This window comes from Bufo bufo, chromosome 6 (assembly GCF_905171765.1).
Source record: "Bufo bufo chromosome 6, aBufBuf1.1, whole genome shotgun sequence".
In the NCBI taxonomy this organism is placed as follows: Eukaryota; Metazoa; Chordata; class Amphibia; order Anura; family Bufonidae; genus Bufo; species Bufo bufo.
The window spans coordinates 349,669,554-349,681,692 of record NC_053394.1 but is presented as its reverse complement, the minus strand read 5'-3'; positions in this window follow the sequence as shown (position 1 = coordinate 349,681,692).

The window sequence follows — 12,139 nt, the reverse complement described above, 5'->3', positions numbered from 1 at the left end:
GAGGTTAAAAACACCCTTTTTGGGCAAAATACACAATTTTACAGCCCTTGCTGCATCTGCACGTGTGAAATTCAAGCATTATATACAGATATCATATTCTGTAAAAAAAAACACCCTTGTTGGGCAAAATACCTAATATTGCAGCCCTTGCTGCATCTTTGATTGTTAAAAACAAGTTTGAAATACTTCAATAATTTTCTAGCTTTGAAAAAACACCCATTTTTGGCAATAACCTTCATCTTGGGCCTCTGCTGCATTAGTCAGTGCGCAATTTAACCCCTTAGGGACCCATGATGTACCGTTACGGCATGGATCCCGAGTCCTTAAGGACCCATGACGTACCGGTACGTCATCTATAGTTCCGATCACCGCCGCCCGGCGGGCGGTGATCGGAACACGGTGCCTGCTCAAATCATTGAGCAGGCACCACGGCTAAATGCGCGAGGGTCCCGTGACCCCCCCGTGTTGGCGATCGCCGCAAACCGCAGGTCAATTCAGATCTGTGGTTTGCGGCTTTTTATTGTGCGGGCGGCGGTAGTCCCGGGTCCCCATGGGGCTGTGGGGGGAACCCGATGCCATGGAAGGCAGTGCTGCCTTCCGGTGACGAGCCTGTGAGATCCAGCCCCCTGGATCTCACAGGCTGGAAGCTGTATGAGTAATACACACAGTATTACTCATACAGCCAATGCATTCCAATACAGAAGTATTGGAATGCATTGTAAAGGATTAGACCCCAAAAAGTTCAAGTCCCAAAGTGGGGGGAAAAAAAAGGGAAAAAAAAAGGGAAAAAAATAAAGTTTTTCCCCCAAAAAATTAAAAGTTTCAAGTAAAAATAAACAAAAACGTCATTTTCCCCAAATAAAGTTAAAAATAATTAGTAAAAAATAGGGGGGGGGGGAGAGTATACATATTAGGTATCGCCGCGTCCGTATCGGCCGGCTCTATAAACATTTCATATGACCTAACCCCTCAGATGAACACCGTAAAAAAAAAAAGAAAAGAAAACTGGGCTAAATAAACAATTTTTTTTACATCACATAAAGTGTAATAGCAAGCGATCAAAAAGTCACACGCACCCCAAAATAGTGCCAATAAAACCGTCATCTCAACCCGCAAAAATCATACCCTACCCAAGGTAATCGCCCAAAAACTGAAAAAATTATGGCTCTCAGACTATGGAAACACTAAAACATGTTTTTTTTTGCTTCAAAAAAGAAATCATTGTGTAAAACTTACATAAATAAAAAAAAAGTATACATATTAGGTATCGCCGCATCCGTAACAACCTGGTCTATAAAAATATCACATGATCTAACCTGTCAGATGAATGTTGTAAATAGCAAAAAATAAAAACGGTGCAAAAACAGCTATTTCTTGTTATCTTGCCTCACAAAAAGTGTACTATAGAGCAACCAAAAATCATATGTACCCTAAACTAGTACCAACAATACTGCCACCCTATCCCGTAGTTTCTAAAATGGGGCCATTTTTTGGGAGTTTCTACTCTAGGGGTGCATCAGGGGGGCTTCAAATGGGACATTTGTTAAAAAAAAACAGTCCAGCAAAATCTGCCTTCCAAAAACCGTATGACATTCCTTTCCTTCTGCGCCCTGCCGTGTGCCCGTACAGCTGTTTACGACCACATATGGGGTGTTTCTGTAAACTACCGAATCAGGGCCATAAATTTTGAGTTTGGTTTGGCTGTTAACCCTTGCTTTGTAACTGGAAAAAAATTATTAAAATGGAAAATCTGCCAAAAAAAATTGAAAAATTGTATTTCTATATTCCATTAATTCTTGTGGAACACCTAAAGGGTTAACAAAGTTTGTAAAATCAGTTTTGAATACCTTGAGGGGTGTAGTTTATAGAATGGGGTAATTTTTGGGTGGTTTCTATTATGTAAGCCTCGCAAAGTGACTTCAAACCTGAACTGGTCCCTAAAAATTGGGTTTTTGAAAATTTCTGAAAAATTTTAAGATTTGCTTCTAAACTTCTAAGCCTTGTAACATCCCCAAAAAACAAAATATCATTCCCAAAATGATCCAAACATGAAGTAGACATATGGGGAATGTAAAGTAATACCATAACTATTTTTGCAGGTATTACTATGTATTATAGAAGTAGAGAAATTGAAACATGGAAATTTGCAATTTTTTACAAATTTTTGGTAAATTTGGTATTTTTTTATAAATAAAAAAGAATTTTTTTGACTTCATTTTACTAGTGTCATGAAGTACAATATGTGACGAAAAAAAATCTCAGAATGGCCTGGATAAGTCAAAGCGTTTTAAAGTTATAAGCACTTAAAGTGACACTGGTCAGATTTGCAAAAAATGGCCAAGTCCGTATGGTGAAATAGGGCCGAGTCCTTAAGGGGTTAACCGGCCTACTAGGTATAGCAGTGGTACTATACACCCAAAAATTGGTTAATTTCACCAGAAAATGTTAATGACAAAGTAGTGAAATGATATAAAATAAAACACGTACAAAAAAGAAATTTGATTTATGAGGTGGAGTTCCATATGGAGTAGGAGTTTGAGGAGGCAGTGGACGTAGCGGAGTAGGTGGACGAGATAGCCAACACAGGTATTGGGTTTTAATTACATTTTTTTAAATTAAGGTACACTCCAAAAGAGTGTGAAATATCCAAAATACAAAAATTTGCAATTGCGCTGCAGTATAACAATGAGTGCTTAGTGCCGGTATACATGTCTGTTCTGCACAAGGTACGGACAAGTCCTGAGGGATCCATGCCTGGTTCATTTTAATGAACGTGAGCTTGTCCACATTGGCTGTGGACAGGCAGCTGTGCCTGTCTGTGATGACGCCCCCTGCCGTGCTAAACACACGTTCAGATAATACACTGGCTGCAGGGCAGGCCAGCACCTCCAAGGCGTAAAGGGCAAGCTCAGGCCATGTGCCCAATTTGGAGACCCAGAAGTTGAAGGGGGCAGACCCGTCATTCAGTACGTGTAGGAGTGTGCACACATACTGCTCCACCATGTTGGTGAAATGCTGCCTCCTGCTAAGACGTTCCATATCAGCTGATGGTGCTGGTTGTTGTGGCGTGCTGACAAAGCTTTTCCACATTTCGGCCATGCTAACCCTGCCTTCGTTGGCGACCTCTTCCTCTGCCTTGTGCTTCCACTGTGCCCCCGCTGTCAGGTGGGAATGCCACCAGCAGCGCGTCTACCAGCGTGCGCTTGTACACGCTCCAGTGAGGAATTAAGGACGGTACGTTGTCCTTGTAACGGGGATCCAGCAGCGTGGCCACCCAGTAATCAGCACAAGTTAGAATGTGGGCAACTCGGCGGTCATTGCGGAGACACTGCAGCATGTAATCGCTCATGTGTGCCAGGCTGCGCAGAGGCAACAAAAAGCTGTCCTCTGTGGGAGGTGTATCGTCTGTGTCCTCTGTATCCCCCCAGCCATGCACCAGTGATGGCCATGAGCTGGTCTGGGTGCCACCCTGCTGTGAACATGGTTCTTTCTCCTCCACCTCGTATTTCCTCCAGAACGGTGCCCTGACTGGACAATTGTGTACCTTGGGTTTGTGGGTGCAGGAACCCACCCTCGGAGCCACTTGGGAATGACTGGCCGGAAACTCTATGAAATGATCCCTCTTCCTCCTCCTGTGCTACATCCTCTTCCATCATCGCCAGAAGCGTTTTTTCAAGGAGGCATAGAAGTGGGATAGTAACGCTGAGAACGGCATTATCGGCACTGGCTATGTTGGTGGAGTAATTGAAACAGCGCAACAAGGAACACAGGTCTCGCATGGAGGCCCAGTCATTGGTGGTGAAGTTGTGCTGTTCCGCCGAGCGACTCACCCGTGCGTGCTGCAGCTGAAACTCCACTATCGCCTGCTGCTGCTCGCACAGTCTGGCCAGCATGTGCAAGGTGGAGTTCCACCTTGTGGGCCTGTCGCATATGAGGCGGTGAGCGGGAAGGCCGACGTTACGCTGCAGCGCTGACAGGCGAGCAGCAGCAGGATGAGAACACCGAAAGCGCGCACAGGCGGCCCACACTTTATGCAGCAGCTCTGACATATCAGGGTAATTTTTAAGGAATCTCTGCACCACCAAATTCAGCACATGCGCCAGGCAAGGGATGTGCGTCAAACCGGCTAGTTCCAGAGCTGCTACGAGATTTCGCCCATTATCGCACAACACCAGGCCGGGCTTGAGGCTGACTGGCACAAACCACTCATCGGTCTGTTGTTCAAGCCCCGTCCACAGCTGCTGCACGGTGTGGGGTTTGTCCCCCAAACAGATAAGTTTTAAAACTGCCTGCTGTCATTTACCCCTGGCTGTGCTGACCAGATGAGGAGCTTGTAGAGGATGAGGAAGCAGAGAAGGAGGAGGAAGCAACAGGAGGCAAACTGAAGCACCCTGCAATCCTCGGTGGTGGAAGGACATGCGCCAAACTGCTATCCGCCTCAGGCCCAGCCGCCACTGCATTTACCCAGTGTGCTGTTATGGAGAGATAACGGCCCTGACCGTGCTTACTGGTCCACGTATCCGTAGTCAGGTGCACCTTGCCACAGATGGCGTTGCGCAGTGCACACCTGATTTTGTCCCCTACTTGGTTGTGCAGGGAAGGAATGGCTCGCCTTGAAAAGTAGTGGCAGCTGGGCATGACGTACTGTGGGTCAGCCACCGCCATAAGACCTTTAAAACTATCCGTCTCCACCAGACGGAATGACAGCATTTCAAAAGCCAGTAATTTAGAAATGCTTTTAGGGCTAGGGATCGCAGGTGGGTAGGGGGGTACTTCCTCTTCAGCGTTTGGGAGATGGAGAGCTGAACGCTTTCGTGGGACATTGTGGAGATGCTTGGTGACCCAGGTGTTGGTGTTGCTGGCAGATCCTCTGTTTACGGGGTGGCAGGTGGCACTGTCACTCCAGAGGTGGATGAAGAGGCCGAGACTGTAGCAGAAGAGGAAGCAGGAGGAGCCAGAGACCTTTCTTGGTTTTTGAGGTGTCTACTCCACTGCAGCTCGTGCTTTGCACTTAAATGCCTGGTTATGCAGGTTGTGCTCAGGTTGAGAATATTTATGCCTCGCTTCAGGCTCTAATTGCACAGCGTGCAAACCACTCGTGTCTTGTCGTCAGCACATTGAAGAACTGCCACACCAGGGAACTCCTTGGAGCTGGCTTTGGTGTGCTCGGTCCCTTGCTGCGGTGGGCAGTAGGAGGCGTACTGTCTAGGGGACGGCCGCTCCGCTTTTTCACCCTGCTCCCTTTTCTGCTGTGCTAGTGGCTCTGTGCGACCACCGCCTCTTCCTCCGAACTACATAGGTCACTCGCATGACCTTGATTCCACGTGGGGTCGAGGACCTCATCGTCCTCCACATCATCTTCCACCCAGTCTTCACCCCTGCCTTCCTTGTCGGTCTGCACACTTTCAAAAGCCCCAGCAGTTGGCACCTGTGTTTCGTCATCATCCAAGACGTGCTGCGATGGTCCTCCCATGTACTCATCTTGAAAAATAAGTGGTTGGGCATCGGTGCACTTAATCTCTTCCACTTCTGGGGCAGGGCTAGGTGGATGGCCCTGGGAAACCCTGCTAACAGTGTCATCAAAAAAGCTGAAGAGACTGCTGCATGACTTGGGGATCAGACTGCTTGGCTGATTTGCAAGGGGGTGAGGTGACTGATGTACATCGGCTGCAGGTTCCAACTGTGGTCTTTCAGCAGGAGACTGGGTGGGAGACAATGTGAAGGAACTGGATCCACTGTCAGCAACCCAAACTACTATCGCCTGTACTTGTTCAGGCCTCACCATTCGTAGAGACGCATTACCGCTGCAGTTTCTGTCGCCTACTCGCACCTGAGGAAGGGGTTTCACTTGTGCGTGTAGCTGGCACAGATCGACCACGTCCTCTCCCTGCAACAGGAGCTCCACCAGCAGAACCACAACCTGGGCCACGTCCCTTATTTGACTCTCTACTCATATTTCTCGAATTTAGGATCTTGCCCTAAATGGGTGTTTAATTAATAGTAGAATAGAATGACAGTATGTAAAGGGTGTATCTCACACGGCCTGAACCAGACTAGGCCTCAATTAAATATTTATTTGCACAAAATGGCTGTATTTCAAATGCCTGAATCAAACATCTGTATGTAGAGGGGGTATCTCACAGGGCCTCAACCAGTGTAGGCCTAAATTAAATATTTATTTGCACAAAATGGATGTATTTCAAATGGCTGTATTTCAAATGCCCGAATCAAACCCCTGTATTTAGAGGGGGTATCTCACAGGGCATGAACCAGTGTAGGCCTAAATTAAATATTTCTTTGCCCAAAATGGATGTATTTCAAATGGCTGTATTTCAAATGCCTGAATCAAACCCCTGTATGTAGATGGGGTATCTCACAGGGCATTAGGGTGATTATATGCTGCAGTGTCTCCGCAACGACCGCCAAGTTGCCCACATTCTAACTTGTGCTGATTACTGGGTGGCCACGCTGCTAGATCCCCATTACAAGGACAACGTACTGTCCTTAATTCCCTCACTGGAGCGTGATCGTAAGATGCGCGAGTACAAGCGCACGCTGGTAGATGCACTGCTCGTGGCATTCCCACCTGACAGCGGGGGCACAGTGGAAGCACAAGGCGAAGGAGGAAGAGGTCGCCAACGCAGCTGGGGCACCACCAGCACCTCAGAAGGCAGGGTTAGCATGGCCGAAATGTGGAAAAGCTTTGTCAGCACGCCACAACAACCAGAACCACCAGCTGATATGGAACGTCTCAGCAGGAGGCAGCATTTCACCAACATGGTGGAGCAGTATGTGTGCACACAACTACACGTACTGAATGATGGGTCTGCCCCCTTCAACTTCCGGGTCTCCAAATTGGGCACATGGCCTGAGCTTACCCTTTACGCCTTGGAGGTGCTGGCCTGCCCTGCAGCCAGTGTATTATCTGAACGTGTGTTTAGCACGGCAGGGGACGTTATCACAAACAAGCACAGCCGCCTGTCCACAGCCAATGTGGACAAGCTCATGTTCATTAAAATGAACCAGGCATGGATCCCTCAGGACTTGTCCGTACCTTGTGCAGAATAGACATGTATACCAGTCTTAACCAGCCATTGTCATACTACAGCGCAATTGCTCATTGTATTTTTGATATTTCCCACTCTTTTGAGGTGTACCTAATAAAAAAATGTAAACCAAAAACTAGTGTTGGCTACCTCGTCTTCCTCCACCGCTGCTTCCACCTACACCGCCTCCTACTCCACATGGACCTCCACCTCATAAATCAAGTTTTTTTTTTTGTACGTATTTTATATCATTTCACTAATTGGTCTGTTACATTTTTGGGTGAAATTCACAAATTTTTGGGTGTGATATACCACTGCTATACCTAGTAGACAGGTACAAAAAATTCACGAATTTGTCTGTTACATCTTCGGGTGAAATTCACCAATTTTTGGCTGTGATATACTCCTGCTCTACCTAGTTGACGGCTTAATAAATTTCACTAATTTTTCTGTTACATTTTCGGGTGACATTCAACAAATTTGGGCTGTGATAGACCCCTGCTCTACCTAGTAGACAGGTTAATACATTTCAATAATTTTTCTGTTACATTCTTGTGTGACATTTTACAATTTTTGCCGTGAATAAACCCCTGCTCTGCATAGGTGACAGGGACTTAAATTTCTAAAAATAGTCTTTAATTGGCCCTTTCATTCGGTCCTTCTGCTTTAATAACTTGTCCCACATTTCCGCTTCATCACATTGCAGCCATTGACCTCCCTTGGATGAGTTCTCCCTTTCTCATGCTTCCTCTCCAGCGTGGAACCCTGATTCGCCGATAACCGGGATCAACATGGTAGGCTTAGAAAAGAACATCGAAAGTTGATAGAGAAGATATCCAAATGGATGGTGGACGTCACAGGGACGTGCGATCAGGCAGAAGTTATCTAGAGTCAACAAAGCGGCAGCCGGGCCTCTCCTGGCTAACGTTTCCAAATCCAAAATACCCCAGTGACATTCCCTATAGTTTTTTATTAATCATTCCAATAACAGGGCTCCAAAATACCCCAGTGACATTCCCTATATTTTTTATTAATCATTCCAATAACAGGGCATCTTAAGAGTCCTGTATTGTTATTTATCGTCACTAACTCCCCGAGTCGAGAGTGGGTAATTGCCGCGCGCACCCTTCTTAACTTGGAAGCTTATGCTTCAATACTTTGTCCCACATTTCCGCTCGATTACATTTCATTTCATCCACTGACCTCCCTTGGATGTGGTCTCCCTCTCTGGCCTGGAACCCTGATTCCCCGCCACCCGTGATCACCATAGTAGGCGCATAAAACAACGAAAGTTGATAGAGAAGATATCAAATTGGATCGTGGACATCACAGGGACGTGTGACATGGTGGAGCAGTATGTGAGCACACACGTACTGAATGATGGGTCTGCCCCCTTCAACTTCTGGGTCTCCAAATTGGGCACATGACCTGAGCTTGCCCTTTACGCCTTGGAGGTGCTGGCCTGCCCTGCAGCCAGTGTATTGTCTGAACGTGTGTTTAGCACGACTGGAGGGGGTTATCACAGGTTATATTTCCCTATGTTTTGGGGTGTACCCTAATTTAAAAAAATAAAAATACATTTAAAACCAAAAAGCAGTGTAGGCTACGTACTTCTCCACCTCCTACTCCATATGGACCTCGTCCGCCTAGATCAAGATTATTTTTACATATTTTATGTTATTTAAAGTCATTTCCCTATCCACATTTGTTTGCAGAGCACTTGCCATGCTCTTAACCACATTTTGATGCCATTTGGAGCCCTCTAGCCCTTTCCATGACATTTTTACAGCCATTTTAGTGCTCAAAAGTTCAGGTCCCCATTGACTTCAATGGGGTTCGGGGTCAAGTTCGGGTTACGAACTTGAACTTCTTTTATGAAGTTTGGCCAAACCCAAACATCCAGGTGTCTGCTCAACTCTATTCATCTCTCATCGTCCGATAAGAGAAATAGACATGTCCCTATATTGTTGAAGGGTGAGAATAACAATGTTACCACCCTTATTAGAGGGTTTTAGCGCAAGATTTTTTATTTCTACTTAACTGTTGTAAGGCATTCATTTCTACAGAAGTGACGTTTTTATGACAATGCGTATGACAACGCATATGTACCATCTGTTCAAGGTCCCTGATCACTGACCTCAGAAATAGATCAATATTAGCCTCCCCAATGTCTTAGGGGGCATTTTTGTGCTCTTATTTTTAAAGGATAACTGGAACATTTAGACCCTAATTTCAATTTTCATATATGTAGTTACTAATAACATGATATTCCAGAATCAGTTACTATTAGACTGACTTACCCCATATTCGGTCACCTCGTTTTACTCTATAGAGCTGCGGACATGCACGGCTAGATCGCCGCTAGCATGTCCGCAATATACCTGTCCTATATCTCTGAGTGCTTTTATTGAGTGTAAAAAATTATTTTATATATATGCAAATCATCCTGGTAAGGTGCCCAAGGGGCTGTACTAACTGTTCTGGAGCCCAGCCACGCCCCCCTGTGAAGGAGCCCAACCACGCCTGCGTCCACCGAATCTCCTTCTTGCTCGCGCAGTGGCGGCATAGTGTTCCTTCTCTGTGCTGGCATCAGCCTCAGGGAAGGAGCTGCGCATCGCGAGATTACGGTGATCTGACTTTGTGAGCAAGGAGATTCCTGGATGCAGGCGGTGCTGAGCTCCTTCTTAGGGGGGCGTGGCTGGGCTCCAGAACGGTTAGTACAGCCCCTTGGGCACCTTACCAGGCTGATTTACATACACTCACCTAAAGAATTTATTATGAACACCATACTAATACAGTGTTGGACCCCCTTTTGCCTTCAGAACTGCCTTAATTCTACGTGGCATTGATTCAACAAGGTGCTGATAGCATTCTTTAGAAATGTTGGCCCATATTGATAGGATAGCATCTTGCAGTTGGAGATTTGAGGGATGCACATCCAGGGCACGAAGCTCCCGTTCCACCACATCCTAAAGATGCTCTATTGGGTTGAGATCTGGTGACTGTGGGGGCCATTTTAGTACAGTGAACTCATTGTCATATTCAAGAAACTAATTTGAAATTATTCGAGCTTTGTGACATGGTGCATTATCCTGCTGGAAGTAGCCATCAGAGGATGGATACATGTTCTCATTCTGTTTACGCCAAATTCGAACTCTACCATTTGAATGTCCCAACAGAAATCGAGACTCATCAGACCAGGCAACATTTTTACAGTCTTCAACAGTACAATTTTGGTAAGCTCGTGCAAATTGTAGCCTCTTTTTCCTATTTGTAGAGGAGATGAGTGGTACCCGGTGGGGTCTTCTGCTGTTGTAGTCCATCCGCCTCAAGGTTGTGCGTGTTGTGGCTTCACAAAAGCTTTGCTGCATACCTCGGTTGTAACGAGTGGTTATTTCAGTCAACGTTGCTCTTCTATCAGCTTGAATCAGTCGGCCCACTCTCCTCTGACCTCTAGCATCCACAAGGCATTTTTGCCCACAGGACTGCCGCATACTGGATGTTTTGCCCCTTTCACACCATTCTTTGTAAACCCTAGAAATGGTTGTGCGTGAAAATCCCAGTAACTGAGCAGATTGTGAAATACTCAGACCGGCCCGTCTGGCACCAACAACCATGCCACGCTCAAAATTGCTTAAATCACCTCTCTTTCCCATTCTGACATTCAGTTTGGAGTTCAGGAGATTGTCTTGACCAGGAGCACACCCATAAATGCATTGAAGAAACTGCCATGTGATTGGTTGACTAGATAATTGCATTAATGAGAAATAGAACAGGTGTTCCTAATAATTCTTTAGGTGAGTATATATAAAATTATTTTTTACACTCAATAAAAGCACTGAGAGATATGGGACAGGTATATTGCGGACATGCTAGCGGCAATCTAGCCGTGCATGTCCGCAGCTCTATAGGCTAAAACGAGGTGACAGAATCCCTTTAATAAGATTCAGCCCTTAGCAACCAGTCTCCATAAAACTGTAATTTCACTATTCAGTTAAGATGGCCGCCACTGCCCTCAACCTGAGGCTTATCCCGCCTGCCCTCACTACCCACAATGCATTGAGCTCCTCACATGCACTAGCCAGTAACAATAGCCCCCCAAAAGTGTCAGTAACCAGAGCTCTCCCCCCTAAAGGGTTAATCTCTTGCAGCACAAAGGGGTCCTCTTACCACATGTTGCTTTCATTTATACACTGAGCAGATGGCAGATCTCCCTTCCCTGTTGTGCGCTGCTCAAACTCTGCATTCTCCAGCTCTGCTGAGTGAGAGAGCGTCTGCCAAGCGCAGGGACAGGGAGAAGTGCACACAGCCCAGGCACTGTTATCAGCTGCTGGGGAGGACCTGGCTTTAATCATTTACTTATAGTCCCTGGCTGTCAGTAATCTGACCTTGCACGCAGCCTGCTTCTGCGTCCTTCAACAGATAGACGGACCATGCCTAGCAACTCTATTTTAAGCATAGGTAAAAATAGGCAGTACAGGGAACAAAAATGTGGAATTAAGGGGTAATTGAATACACAGTGAAAAGTTGAAATAGGGCCACCAAGGTGATATTAATCACCACAATCCAATACTCCAAAAAAAAAAAAAAAAAAAAAATACATTTATCCTTTAAGGGTCATGAACAAGTCCTGTCCCTTTGGGCGGTCATTGTCATTAAGTAATTATACTAGGTCATCAAGGCCCTGTAAGTCACTAGGCTCAAGCCTCAATTCTGAACATCTCTTTTTATCAGCTGAAGAAGATTTTATGCCACCGTAACGTTCCGGTGAGGACATGAAGATCTTTCACCCATTCAAAGAGATTAAAGTGGGTGGTGGGCACATATGACAATCCTTTCGCCAAAATAGCCTGTTCGGTTTTCGAAAGAGTAATTCCTGAGAGATTTAGGATCACGGACTTATAAAAAAAAATGGTTATTTTTTGTGTTGTTGGACTTGTGATTGATCCCTTCGTGCATATGTATTTGTGGGTGCCTGACCTAAAAAAAAGTTGTTGTATTGGTAGCAGAGGATGATGGCACAGAGAAACCAGGTGGTGAACATACCCCTCCTGGTTGTTCCTGTTCTCTCTCTACTGTCGTTGCCTCCCCTC